Raw genomic sequence first — 12148 nt, forward strand, 5'->3', positions numbered from 1 at the left:
GGTGTGAAGAAGAGGAGGAGGAGGTTGAGATAGCAGGGGAATGAGCGTGATGGATTCCCAGTCTCAGAGCCCTCTTTATATACCCTGGCCAAGAGGTGTGGCTTAGAAAAACATAAGAGCTTCATTTTCATTCTTGACATCAATTTGCCCAACCAAATGCCCATTAATTTGTTGTGCTCTTGCTTAAGAGCCTTTGCAATTGCTTAAGAGAGCCCTCATGTGATATAACGCAGAGAGAAGATTCCTTCAAACAAATTACGTGCCTACCTAAAAAAAGTTATTACACCGACTTCAAAGCACTTGGTCTTATAGACCCTATATATAATTTCTATAGGCAGGCTTTGTAACGCCAAGGAAGATTGTGATGTTATTAGCTCTCATGCTCTGAATTTACATGACCCAGCTTTGGAATGAAGTAGATATGTGTTGAATGCATTAATAAGTAAAATAATGAATAACGAGCCCTCTCAATGTCAAAGCTGTTCTTAGCATTGACTTGCTTAAATAATTCTTTTGGAGTATACAAGACAAATGCCGTAACTTACATTGGAAACATTCCTGTTTATTTTCCCTCTATCTACAGCTATCCTGAGTAGGAAACTGGTCAAAAGATTAATTTTAATTGTAGGCTCCAAGAGGCTTATATCTAATGTTACATTTCTACACAGCTGCTAGAATTAATAATTTATTACATAAACATACAATTTTCAAATTAATCCTAAATATCTAACCAGTGTGCCTTGGTCTGATTAATATTTTAAAGTACACATTGCAAATAATGAGGTAAAAACAGAAAAATGAAAGTGAAACATAAATGAAGACTAGTTTTTTCCATTAGATTTTTCTTACAAAATGTGATTGTCTTAGGAAGGACCCAGTGACAACATGAAATCCATGTAATCTCTTTCTTGGAATGGTCATGCACGCACCCCAGGATCAAAGGTAAAGCCATTCCTCTTTAAATGGAGATTTAAGCCTCAAGATTAAACCAAACTAGGGATAAGATCATTCAAAACGATCTTGCGCTGTAGAAGACCTGACAACTTACTTGAAGCTTCCTGCATAGAGATTTCCCATCATGGAACTCAGAGTAGAACTGACAGAAAGCAATACCAAAAAGAAGTGCAACGGACACTGAAATAGAAAATTAAAAGGAATCAAGCTAGAAGGAACAAAATAAATAAATAAATATAACACAACAGACCTTAAATGTTTTTTGTTTGTTTGTTTTTCTGATTTTTTGAGATAGGGTCTCACTCTAGGCCAGGCTGACCTAGAATTCTCTATATAGTCTCAGGATGGCCTCAAACTCAAGGCAATCCCTCCTACCTCTACCTCCTGGGGTTAAAAGCATACACCACTACAACCAGATCCAGTGCCTAGATTTTACTTAACAGCCCAGAAGTAATTTTAGTCCCTTCTATCAGCAGCTGGGGGCAAGATGGGGGGGGGGGTGTGTGAGTTGAATTCAAGGACAAGGTAAGACTGAGAGAAATACTAAACTATGCCAGCATTCTAACCACTAATTGTTTAATTGCAACTGAGGCATTTTTGAAAACACCCACAGAGCTACCCTGCCACCCTGCTTCACAAAGCCTTGTGGCTGCTCAGGGTGATTCAGAATTTAAATTTCAAACACTCTGTGTGACCTACAGCTAGCTAAGTAAGGCAGGGAATTAAAACTGGCTTCACCTCCAAATATAAAGATGTTCAACAGAAAATCATTCTCACATTCTTTAGAATGGCCATGTTGCTCTGTTTCACAACAAAAAGGCAGGCAGCATTTGGAGGGAGGGAAGGAAAGTTTAGAAATAGAACTGTATAAAGAGATCTCAATTGATGCCAATATTCAATTATGATGCCCTGCTTAAATTCAGCCCCTCTTCCACCCACCCACCCAATCTGACACATGCTAACTCAATAGTATAGTGCCCAGCTCTTTGCCTGAGTAGTAATAGTGAATAATTCACAAAGAAAAATAAGTCCTTTACACAGAAATTGGACTGTAATTATGCAAAAACATCTGCAAAAAAGGTAGTATCATAAAGTCATTTAAAAAATAAGTTGTATTTGAAAATGTCAGAATGAATGACACCTAAATCTCTCAGTGCAATTAAAAAAATAATAAATTTTTTAAAAGTTAAGACCTATTCTAATCTTATATCATATTTTTTTCTTTTACTTCTTTTTTATGAGAATGAGAGAGAGAATTGGCATGCCAGAGCCTCGAGCCACTGCAATCAAACTCCAGTCGTGTTTCCCAGCTCATGTGCATACATGACCTTGTGTGTCTGGCTTATGTGGGTTCTGAGGAGTTGAACCTGGGTCTTTAGGCTTTGCAGGCAAGCACTTTAACCACTAAGCCATCTCTCCAGCCCTAAAACTTTATTCTTTTATGTGATTATCAAGGGAAGGTTAAGGTTGTATAGAGTCTAGACTTTCTACAATAATGAGATCCCTCCTAATGAAAAAGAATACAATATCTATAAAGTAAATTTAAAATTATTTGTTAAAATGATGAAAGAAATCATGAAAAAAATAAAACACCAATAAAAATAATAAGTGGGAGGGCGAGAGGGATGGCTCAGTGATTAAGGAACTTGCCTGCAAAGCCTAAGGACTCACGTTCGACTCTCCAGATTCCATGCAGACACACAAAGTGACACAAGCCCGCAAGGTCACACATGTACACAAGGGGTCACATGTCTGGGTTGCAGTGGCTGGAGGCTCTGACATGCCAATTCTCTCTCTCTCTCTCTCGCTCGCTTGCTCGCTCACTGGCTTGCTCGCTCTCACTCTCTCACATGAAAAAAGGCCAGTCTGTTGGGGCTGCCTCAAAAAAATAAATAAATAAATGGCATAAAATGTGGGGGACAATATTATTTTAACCTTTAACTACCTGACAGGCTTCTATATTTTCCTTCCCATAGACTAGTTTCTGGCTCCATCATTTCCAGCAGTTTCCTTTGCCGCTCAACCTGACCTGGATGTTGTGGAATGAACTCATCTCACGACATAACCTGTGGCCCTGCACATTCTCAACCCTCATCCTGAGTGAATTGGTAGTGTGGCCAGTAGGAGAATTCCTACAAGCCCCTCTCACTTGGACTGCTAGAGATGCTTCACTAGATAAAGAAGTGGCTGCGAACCACATGAGCCTACCCTCCCCAGCCCCAGCTAAGCCCATCTCCACCTCAACTTCTTCTTGCACATTAAAAACCAATTGAAGCTGGGAATGGTGGCACACGCCTTTAATCCCAACACTTGGGAGGCAAAGGTAGGAGGATCTTTGTGAGTTTGAGACCACCCTGAGACTACATAGTGAATTCCAGTTCAGCCTGAGCTAGAGTGAGACCCTACCTCAAAAAAAAAATTAAAAAATTGAGTGGGCTTCCCTAGTGCAGCCCGTACTTATACGAAATTCTGGGAAGAAAAAGCATCCTCTAAACCAATTGCAGCACAAATGCCTTCTATTCAAATGCCTTCCCCAGTAAAACCATGGGATGTGAAGGTTTCAAAAAAAAAAAAAAAAAAAAAAAACATAGATTCTCACATATGAAATGACATAGTGTATTGAACCTGAAATTGTTGGATAATGTTCATGATACTTTTCTCTTTAATCACAACCCTAAAATGTTATGTAACAAATAGTTTCCTTTTCATATTTATTTGTTTTCAAAATAGGTTAATAGTGAATAAAGGGGTAAGTGTAACAAACTTCTGCTCCCTGATTTTCTGCAAAGGAAGAAGAAATGCATTGTATATACAGTTCAGAGATGGAGCCAACTCCAATGTACAATGAAACAGTTTCTGTTTCATCAGCCTGAAATATAATGGTTCCAGCTCCAAATATTATAATTCATCAGAAGTGTAAAAACAATTAGAATGGAAAGGTGTGTGGTGTGGTGTGTGTGTGTGTGTGTGTGTGTGTGTGTGTGTGTGTTGCAGGGACTGAGCAGAGGAGTTTGCACATGCTAGGTAAGCGCTCAACCACTGAGCTACATCCTCAGTCCATTAAATGAGTTTTAGAGTATATGACAGTGGTCACCAAACAATGCAATTTTTTTCTTCCAATAAATCTATTGCATGCTTAATTTAAAGACATTGCCAAAATCTCTTACAGCATTTGTTAGCTGCCAGAGATAATAAGATTAATGAAAATTGCCAATAAAGGACTTATATATGCCCTACTCTAAAGAGGTAAAGGAAAAAGCAGATAATTTAACCTGGAATAGTAGACAGTGGTCAGCAAAACCTCATTTTGCAAGTATTAAATGTGTGAGCTTGGAATTAAAAATTAGGCTGGGGGTGGTGGCACACACCTTTAATCCCAGCACTTGGGAGGCAGAGGTAGGAGGATCGCTGTGAGTTTGAGGCCAGCCTGAGACTACATAGTGAATTCTAGGTCAGCCTGAGCTAGAGTAAGACCCTACCTCAAAAAACCAAAAAAGAAAAAATATATATATGTTAACTAGTGGATATTGCTAAGGGAAATAGGTAGATCTAGCTGACATTTCAGAAAAAGGAAGTGATTAAAAGCAAATATTCAAATATGTTAAATAACCAAGTGCCATCCAGGAATCACAACAGCTAATAGTGTTGGATGTAAGAGGGAAACTGCTGGAGGAGGGACGGAAGATGCATTAGACTGTGTGGGCTGTGGAGGCAGAAAGAACCACTGCCTCCCCATAGCCAGGGGTGGCAGGGCGAGAATGCACGTTAGAAAGATCACTACTCTGACCCTGGGAAGGGGCATTTGACTCACAGGGCACCAGAGGTCACAAAAAGCCAGAATCCACACAGACAATATATGTTTTTAAAGCTCACGTGCAAAGGGTTTATTTTTCACAAATAATAGAAAGTGAGAACATAAATCCAAAGTTGCTTCAGGGCTCAACAGTATCAGGGTTGGAAGTTATCCTCACTATTATTAACTGCACAAGTTGCTTATCTTACAGTTTCAGGGATGAGAAGTCTAAGAGCAGGGTGTGAGTAAGGATGGTTTATTTTGCAGGTACTGAGAAAGACTCCCCTTCCTTGACTACTTTAGTGTCTAGAAAGTGTCTGACACCATTAACCTGCTTCCACATCCTTGCTTCATTTCACTCTTACCCTCCTTTAAGGACCTTTGTCATTACACTGGACTCACTTGGACAATCCAGGAGAACCTCTCTGTCACTATCTGTAACCTAATCATGCTTTCCCCAGAATCGTTCACTATGTAAGAGAATACATTCAGAGGTTCCAGTGATTTAGATGTGAATAGATTTAAAAGCAACATCACAACTAAACTTATGCATCTATATTTCTACAGTGAGCTCAAAAATTATCAAATGGGGAGCGGGCTGGAGAGATGGCTTAGCAGTTAAGGCATTTGCTTGCAAAGCCAAAGAATCCTGGTTCAACTCTCCAGAACCCACATAAGCTAGAGGCACAAGGAGGTGCATGCACCTGGAGTTCGTTTGCAGTGGCTGGAGGCCCTGGCATGCCCATTCTCTCTCTCTCTCTCTCTCTCTCTCTCTCTCTCTCTCTCTCTCTCTCTCTCTCCCTCTCTCTCTCAAATAAATAAATAAGTAAATAATATTTAAAAATATCAAATGGGGGCTGAAGAGATGGCTTAGTGGTTAAGGCACTTGGCTGTGAAGCCTAAGGACCCAGGTTTGATTCTCCAAATCCCATGTAAGCCAGATGCACATGGCAGTGCATGTGTCAGAAGTTAATTGGCAGTGGTTGGAGGTCCTGCCACACCCATTCTCTCCCTACCTCACCCCCCTCTCTCATAAAGAAATAAATAAAAACAGAAAGTTTTTAAAATATGTATCAAATGGCATTTCCCTATTTTCATTCTGTTACCCACAAAGTGTTTACACAATGAAAATTTGCACATGTTAAAAGTATATTTACACTAATACAGAGAGACACTAAAGTATTTTATGGAAGTGACATGAAGAAATTAAGTAGGATATTTCTGTCCTTTTTTTCCACCAAATGCACACATCACACCACATTATACAAAATTAGCTATCCACAAGTAACATTAGCTGTAGGAGTTCTCAGGCATCCATTTAAGAAGCCGCAAAAACACAGTAAAGAAAGAAACAAGAACAACTATATGAAAAGTACAGAAAAAAAAAATTTTTTTTTTCATTTTACCCACAGCATCCCATTCCCAACCTCTGGGTTCCAGTCACTGAAGACAAGACAGTGAAGGACCAGCTTCCACAGGACCTGCTATGGCTGCAACTCATCCATGTGGACATCCAGAAGCAGTTAGAAACAAGTAGGATCAGAGCTGGCTGTCACTATCAGCTACATGACAGGAGCCACTAAGAACCCCATGACCTGCTCTGCCTAAGACCTCAACCGCTTTCATGGACTGGATAATTTCAAATGGTCTGTTACCAAGAATAACCTTTCTGTAATCAGCCCAGATAAATATTGATGCAGAAATTTTCTGATGATTAATTCAAAATAATTGGCATCAGTATGTTATAAAGAAAATGCAGGGACTGAGGAGGTATCTCAGTGGTTAAAGCTACTTTATTTCAAAGCCTGACAGCATGGGTTTGACTATCCAGTATCCACATAAAGCCAGATGCACAAAGTGGCTCATGCAACTGAAGTTGTGTGCAGTAGCAAGGAGCCATGAAGCACTCATATACTTACTTATATTCTCTCTTTCTCTCTCTCTCTCTCTTTCTCTCTCTGTCTCTCTCTCTCTCCCTGTCCTCTTTCTCTTTATCTCTCTCCCTCCCTCCTTCCCAGCAAACAAATAAGTAATTTTTTAAATAATATTTGTTTACTTGAGAGAGAGAATGGTTGCAACAGGGCTTCACGACACTGCAAACAATCTCCAGATACATGTGCCACTTTATGCACCTGGATCTAGGTGGATACTAGGAAATCAAACCCAGGCCATCAGGCTTTGCAAGTGTATGCCTTTAACTACTAAACCATCTCTCCAGCCCTAAACATATTTTTTTAAATAAGTAAAAATTAAAAGGAGCTGGGCATGGTGGCACATGCCTTTAATCCCAGCACTCGGGAGGCAGAGATAGGAGGATCACCATGGGTTCAAGGCCACCATGAGAATACAGAGTAAATTCCAGGTCAGCCTAGAATGAAACCCTACCTCAAAAAAAAAAAAAAAAATTAAAACTAAAATGCAAATAACCAATTTAGTAAAACCAGGTAAACAACATGAACAGTCAGAAAGTCAACAAAGACATCACATAAAAACAGAAGCAGAAAGAGTGCAGTGACAAAACTCTACAATGTCATGGAGAGCGTCAAAACGAGTCATAATGAGAAAGAATCAGAGACTGGGTAAGTGGTACAAGTGATACTATCTAGTCAGAGCAGAAGGAAAAAACAGAAAGTAGAATGGAGAAAGCCTACAGGCATTACGGGATCATCTCAAGAGAGCAGGCTTTTTTGCATTATGAAAATTCTAGAAGGAGAAAGAGGAACCATCAAAGGCTTTTTTAAAAAGAAATGGTGGCAGAAAACTTCTCAAGTCTGAGAGAGAATGGGATACTAAAATGCATGTGGTTCAAAAGTTTATAATCAGACTCAACCTAAAGAAGACTTCATTGAGCTATAATATCATCAAACTCAAAAGCAAAGACAAAGAGGTACGGCAGGGTACATATGCACAATGGAATTTTATTCAATGATAGAGAAAATTTAAATTGTGAGAACTGCAGGAAAATGGGTAGAACTAGAAACTATTATATTAAGTGAGCTAAACCATGCTTTAAATGACAAATACCACGTGGACTTTCTCATATGTGTACCCTAGTTTCTAATTTTTATATGTGTCTTTATGTGGAGTCAGTGAATATAGAGGCCACTAGAAAAAAGTCCATGAGGAAGAGAGCTTTAAGGAAAGAGGTATAGAGGATAATAGAACACATTTGATACAATTGTAAAAAGGAAACACTGAAGAGAAGTTTATTTAAGTATAAAAAAAGGGAGAGGGAGTTGAGGAGAGTAGAACATTGGAGAACCTAGTGGTTCTTATGTTAGCAAAATAACAAGGAAAACTATTACTTTGTATGCTATCTTAAGAATAAAATACATTGTTAAAAGATAAAGAGGGGCTGGAGAGATGGCTTAGCGGTTAAAGCATTTGCCTGCAAAGCCAAAGTACCCAGGTTCAATTCCCCAGGACCCATGTCAGCCAGATACACAAGGTGGCGCATGTCTCTAGAGTTCATATGCAGGGGCTGAATGCCCTGGCATGCCCATTCTCTCCCTCAACCTCTCTCTCTCTCTCTCTCTCTCTCTCTCTCTCTCTCTCTCTGTCTGTCTTTCTCTCTCTGTCTTTCTCTCTCTAAAATAAACAAATAAATTTAAAACAAAACCAAGAGAAATTTGAAAGTAATAATAAGAGAAATTTATTATATATAAGACAACCTTCATAAGAGAACAAGTAGATTTCTCTGTAGAAATCATATGTCTAGGAACAAGTGAAATGAAGGTGAAGGGCTCACCCTTCCCTGAGAAATTCTCTTCGGTGGCAAGAAAACATAAGTTAAAAATTAGGGAATAAAAAAATGAAATGATTTAGTTCAGGTACAGAAAGGAAAAATAAGTGGCCATCAAAGAGCATGTTATCTAACAATGTAGTCTGTCAGAAATTAGGTAAATAGATTTCCTCAGGTAATAGCTTAGTGAATCCATCATAGCTGGACCTACCTCACAGGAATGTTAAAGGGACTACTTCAAGCTTAAAGGATATTAGAAACATGAAAACATAAAAGTATAAGACTTATTGCTAAAGCAAAGTACATTACTAAATTCAGAGAAGTCTGTTATTATAAGGGTGACAATATACTTCAAACTCTAGCATAAAAGTTCAAAGATCAAAAGAAGTTTAGTGACAAAAGTTTGTTGATGAATATGCAATATGAAAAGGGGTAAACATTTACATCAAAAACACACAGTGACAGGAGGAATAAAAGCTCTTTGTGTAATGTGAAAGTTAAATTGATGTCAGTTAAAATAGGCTATACTATGTAAACCTCATGGTAACTACAACACAAAACCTACAGTAGTTATAGGAAAGAGAAAAAGAAATGAATCAAAGCAGGAAATGAATGAATGTAGCAGAGAATGCCAGAACAGAAAGAACAAAAAAACATGATGTGTTCATAACATGGCAATTTTAAGAACTTACTTATCAATAATTGTGTTAAAACTAAAAAGACTAAAACTCAAAAAAAAAAAAAAAAACAGCAGATAAATGTTTAAGAAATGAGACCCAAGGAAGTCTCTTTGCTTTAAGCTAAAGAGGTAGATAAAGATATTACACACAAGAAGAAAACAAAGAACAGAAAATGTAGCTGTATTTTTAGCATACAAAACATACTTTAAATTAAAACTGTGCTATGAAAGAAGGTCTATATATTGATAAACAGGTCAATTAACTAGGAAACATAACAATTTTAAATAAGTCTGTACTCCAACAACATCAAAGCTTATGAAGATGGAAATGTAATTATAGCAGGGAATTCCAAAAACCCATTTCAATGGTGAACAGATTACTTAGACGGAAAGCTAAAATGTGAATAGTCTAGAAATGAATAAAATCAACCACTAATAAATATCTCTCAACAAAGAAACATTCAGGATAAGAAGGCTTTGGTGCTGACATCTACAAAACATTTACAGAATAACTAATACCTATGCTTCTTAAACTCTTCCCCCAAACTGAAGCAACAGGAACACTCTCAAACTCATTTATCAAGCCACCAGGACCCAGGTACCAGAGCCAGACAAGCACTCCACATGACAAGAAAATTATAAATCAATAAGCACAGAGGCAAAAAAAAAAAAAAAAGAAAAAGAAAACTCCTCACTAAAATGTCAGCAAACCAAAGTGAACAGCGCACAGAAAGCATCATGAACCATCGTGAGAAGGGATTCAGCTTTCACAGATCAGGATAACCCTTATTAACAGAAAGAGGGATTCAAATCACATGGCCATCCTATCAAATGTAGAAAAAGAATTGGACAAAAATTCAACATCTTTTTATGATAAAATTCCTAACATTGTAGATAAAGGAATGCAAAGCATCTCATTGGAAAAGTAAAATAATAGTACCTTAAGAAAGAAAAATTTAAATGTCAATATGCTCATTGTTTTTAAGATCTAACTTGTTTTTGTTTGTTTGTTTGTGTCATTTTTTTAATTATTCACTATGCTTTAGTCCTTCAAACTTGTCATGTACCTATTTGGTCTCAAGATTGAACTTATGATGTCTCTTCTGCACGAAATCACTTTTCTTTTGCCAACTCCCTGCAACCTGCAGGTGCCAGCTCAGGCACTTGCTTTGGGAGGTCTTTCCATGCTCCACAGTAAGCTAATATTTAGCTATATTATCAGGGCAGGCCACCATCTTTCTCATACTCAAGTACACATCCTTTCTCATATTCAGGTGCTTATCATAGCTATAAATTAACATTTAATTTTGTGACTGACATCCACATGCTTATTTCCATGGGAGCAAAGGTAACATATTTTTAAATATGTTATTTATGTATGTATTGGAGGGAGGGAGAGAGAAGAGGCAGATAGAAAGGGTGCACCAGAGCGTCCAGCTGCTACAGACAAAATCCAGATGCATGTGCCACCTTGTGTATCTGGCTTCATGAGATCCCTGGGGAATCAAATCTGGGTCCTTGGGTTGCACGGGCAAGCACTTTAAACCGCTAAGCCGTCTCTCCAGCCCAAAAGTAATGTGTATAAGTATCACTGATTCCTCAGCACCTGGCTCATTACTGGGTACAAGGTAGAATTTCAATAAATATTTTAAGAATTAATTAATAAAAAAAATGTTCTAAGCCTACCTGGGGCAATCACTTGCTGTGAGCATTTAAGCAAATCACTTTTCTGTATGCAAGTCTCTCAACTGCAAAATGAGATGAGCTGACCTTCTAGGACTTGCCATTTTATGAGCCTACCATCAAAATCACTGATAAGCCAAGATTGCAGTTCAACCCTGTCTCATTAGAAGTTGGTCAATTAAGCATGGGACTACAGAAAGTGCTTTTCCTCACCTTATCACACATCCTGCTAAGACCAACTAATGAGCTCCCAGCTGCTGTTCCTGACCAGCTAAATGCACTGATGAGAATTGCAGAAGAGATTGCTGAAACCTCCCAAAGAGCATCATAATAGTTTTAAAGGTTAGTCTGTGCAAGAATCTCCCTACATACATATTTCAAATATGTAATTCTGAGTTCTATTTATGTGGAGTCTGCTTCCTTGGGACTGAGAAATCTCCTTCATAAGAGATCAGGTGGTTCCCATTACCTGTTTTCTGATTATATGCAGGAAAAATTACAGTTTTCTAATGTAGCATATCTGAAAAAAAAAAACTTTTTAAACAAAATGCATAGATTAAATTACTGGATGATGTAGAATGATGAAGGATTAAAGAGACCTTCTTTTCACCAGGCATAATAACCAGAGTTGAATTGATTAATCGTTATGGGCAAGTATACTCTCCAGGGATGTCTGACAATGTTGAGGTATGTTTGTGTGTTAGGACTGAGAAGGGGAAAGATGCTACTTAGTACCCAACAGATAGAGGCTAAGGATCTTTTCAAGCATCCTACCATGAAAAGGATCAACCCCTTCAATAAGAATCATCTGACTTAGGTCTGGAGAGATGGCTCAGCACTTAAGACGCCTGCCTGCAAAGCTTAACAATGTGCATAAGATTCCCCAGTTCCCATGTAAAGCCAGATGTCCAAAGTAGCATATTCGTCTGAAGCTCATTTGCAATGGCTGGAGGCCCTGGCATGCACATTTTCCCTCTCTACTTGCAAATAAATAAATAAAATATTGTTTTAAAAAGTATTCGCTGGCACAAAATTTCAATACAGCTAAAGCCAGGAAATAATGTCAAGGTGGTATCAAGCCAGACAAGGCATGATGGCACACACCCATCATCCCAGCACTTTGGAGGTGGAATCAGGAGGACGAGGAGTTCAAAGTCATCCTCCGCAACATAGTTTGAGAACAGACCCTGTCTCAAAAAAGTGTGTGTGTGAGTCACAAACCCTAAACCAAAAATATGTCCCTTGTTATTTGGTGCCAGAAATTGCTGCCCAAGTCTTTTTGGGGTTAATTTGAGAC

The sequence above is a fragment of the Jaculus jaculus genome, chromosome 5 (genome assembly GCF_020740685.1).
Source record: "Jaculus jaculus isolate mJacJac1 chromosome 5, mJacJac1.mat.Y.cur, whole genome shotgun sequence".
Classification (NCBI taxonomy): domain Eukaryota; kingdom Metazoa; phylum Chordata; class Mammalia; order Rodentia; family Dipodidae; genus Jaculus; species Jaculus jaculus.